Source organism: Odontomachus brunneus, unplaced genomic scaffold (genome assembly GCF_010583005.1).
Source record: "Odontomachus brunneus isolate Ranch 3 - 2012 unplaced genomic scaffold, Obru_v1 Obru_scaffold_041, whole genome shotgun sequence".
NCBI lineage: Eukaryota > Metazoa > Arthropoda > Insecta > Hymenoptera > Formicidae > Odontomachus > Odontomachus brunneus.
This window is the reverse complement of record NW_022639491.1, coordinates 683,734-686,841: the sequence shown is the minus strand read 5'-3', so window position 1 is coordinate 686,841 and position 3,108 is coordinate 683,734. Positions and strand designations below refer to the sequence as shown.

General features: G+C 48.4%; 1 protein-coding gene across 4 annotated transcripts in view; it reads right to left on the bottom strand.

Moving 5' to 3' along the window:
- The window catches only part of LOC116844388 (steroid receptor seven-up, isoforms B/C), a 335,737-nt gene that overhangs the window by 67,052 nt on the left and 265,577 nt on the right, over positions 1–3,108 (bottom strand). The window lies entirely within an intron of this gene.

Genomic DNA, 3,108 nt, shown 5'->3' with positions numbered 1-3,108 from the left:
GGGGGGGGGGGGGGGGGGGAGAGAGCGCTAAATATGCGGGAGAAGAGAACGCGCGTCCCGCCGCACGCAGGACTAACTTCTTCTTTCTCGCTATGACGCGCCGCTATCGCGTCGTCACGCCGTAAAAATAGCGGACGTGTCGGAATACGCCTCGCGTAACGTTCCACGACCGCGGGACACGTTTATTTCGAAACTGTCGATGCGCGACCGCGACGTCCCGATTCACCTCGATCACACCGGTAACAACACCGTTTCTGCTGTTTCGTTATTTCGCAATTAAAGAGGACCTCGCCAAAAGCGCGAAGTCGCTACGTTCGCTCGCTCAACTCGTTCAAGCGCGGCAGAACAGAACGAAACCGAGTCGAAATTTTTCTATCGTGTCAACCCTCTGCGTACAATGTCGGATTTGTGAGACGCGAACGAATATTTAATCGATTACCAACTTTCGTAGAGAATCTGGGAAAATCTCAGCGCAAATCTATTTGCAGCTTGTGACTTTATTTAAATAAAAGAATAGATTTAAGTAAATGTCATTAGTAACCCGACCAAGGAAATATTTAATATTTTTTCTTAAAAATAATTTTTGAAATTTTTATGTAAGTCCTTCCTTAGGCCTCAACAAAAAATGACAGTAAGTAATTTTTCTCAACAACAAAGGCTGTACAGCAGTCTGTACGGAATTCGAGGTTCACTGGTGCCCCAAGCTCGATACAATCAGTGAGGATAATGAGAACCAAAATTTAGTCTCAGGAAGTTACTTAGAAATTTAAAGTTGGGCGATCGCTCCCATTCGAACATGCTTTGCCAGCGTGCTCGCTACATAGCGAAACGTGTTACGACGTGCGATACTTTTTACCGCCGTCGTCAATGAATCGCCGGCCTACGCTCATTAGCGCGGCACGGTCAAATTTAGATCCGCGCATAAGTCGAGGACGCGAGCGGGGAGCATGAGCGGGAAGAGACACGCGGCTTCTGGAGCTCGTGCTCGGGCGAGAGATTAATCGCGCGACCGCGTCGTCTCGTTCATTCTTTTTCTTTTTCCTTTTGCGCGCGGGAACGGGCACCGCTAAAGAGAATCACCGCAAAACCGAAGAGCGCCCCGTCGGCTTGCGGTTCGTTCCCTACACGCCCTCTACCTTCTGCTCCCTCTCCCTCTCTCTGTCTGTTTCTCTCATTCTCTTCATCGTTCCTTGCCTCCCTCGTTCTCACCGTCTCCGTTCGTTCTCCGACGTTGTCGGTCGGTCCCGGCCCGGGGACTCTTTAAATTAGGAACAAATGCGCCTCGGATTTACGGCCCTCGCGCCGATTTACGTCCTTATTTACTTGACGACGCCGTTGGCCCCGCCGTGGTTTTTGACGATCCCCACCCCGTGACCCGTCGGCGCATAAATCCACGCTAATTTCTTTCGCGACGGTGGGCGCGTCCCCCTTCCTTCCCCCTCCGTCCCGCGCGAAATCGTTCTCTCTCCCGCGACTTCTTTTATCTTCGCTCGCGCGGCGGCGCGGAGGAATCCGCGACACGCGGCGAATTAATCCTTTAAACGTTTCTTCGTACCCGGAAGTCGACGACGATAAATCACGGATGAGGGTGCCAAGTTGTCGCGCGACGGTTATTAACTCCCCCCGTCGTAATTCAACGTGAAACCGTGTTTTGCACTCACGACGATGAGTTTGCGAGAATCGTTCCAAGATGATTCGGAGAAACGACGCAAACTGCCAAACATGTTGCACGACAATCGCCGATAATCGCCACGAAAACAAAACAAGGCGATTGATTGCCGCGTCATTTGGCTGAATTCCCTTGGCGTCATAATAATGTCGACGAGATATCGAAGTATCTCGCTCACCGTTGACATTGTTATCCTCGTGCGGATATAATTATTCGCGCGACTCTCTATTATACTGCCTAATTTTTATTATCCTCCCAAATTCTTAGTTAACCTTTTCAGGGATATTGATACGTGTGTATGTACTCAGATACGTTTAATTTTTCTTGTTTAACTCAAACATTAACAAAAATATAACGAGTATTACTTTAAATATTCACCACAAAATCTCACAAAAGAATAAAAGAAAGAAAAAGAATTGGGCAATAGAGAAAAAAGAAATTTTATTTATTCATTAATTTTGATTTTTGTATATATACGTATTTATGAAAAAATCTCTCTTTCTTTCTCTATCTTCTATATATATCCATATATTAATAGATCTATGCATTTCATCTATACACAGATTTATATATATTTATACTTCTATATAACTCTATCAATTAATAATCTAATAATTAATATAATAGAAGTCTCGACAGAGATTGTCATATTGTCATTTCAAAGTTAAACACTGGTCTCTTTTAGCTCGAATAAATGCATCCCTGAAGAGATTCAATATTTGAGAGAGCCTTAACATTAATCACTGGAATTAATTGTACTTTACATATAACTTAATGAGACGCAGTAGTGTCACAATGCTGGTCACCGGTGACCGCCGCGGCATTCAAACGAGTTGATGAAATTGGAATCCACGCGGCGGTGATTTCCGCGGGCGCGCCGGCCGGCTTTCCGCCCGCAGCGGAGGCCAACCCCCGGAGCTCGAACGCTCGGAACGGGGTTCTTTGTTTCCATCGTTCGTCCGCGATATCACGCACGAACGGATCCGTGGCGCGTTGCTCGCGGATGTGCGCGCGAGCGAGGGTTAAGCGACGACGTGTGGACGCAGTTTTGTTTCAAGCGCCGCTTGGCAGCCGGGGGTTGGCAAAAGGACCACGCGGAAAATCCAACCGGAGGACGGGGTCAGGGGGATGTCTGCCGCTAGCCGCGACGACGTCGATAAGGCGCTCGCATTGTCCGGCGGTCACGTGTTCCGACCGTGCCCTAACTTCGCCATCCCTCCCTCGGACCGCCACCCCCGCGCTTCGCTGTTTATATTAAACTTCGGGGTTAATACCGTGGCTTACTCTAATGCCGGGGCAACCCTTTGCCCTGCGATACGCCGATAAGGAATATGCATGCGAACACGGGGATCAGTTCTCGCTCTCTCGCGCTCCCTCTTTCTCTCTCTCTCTCTCTCTCTCTCTCTCTCTCTCTCTCTCTCTCTCTCTCTCTCTCCGTT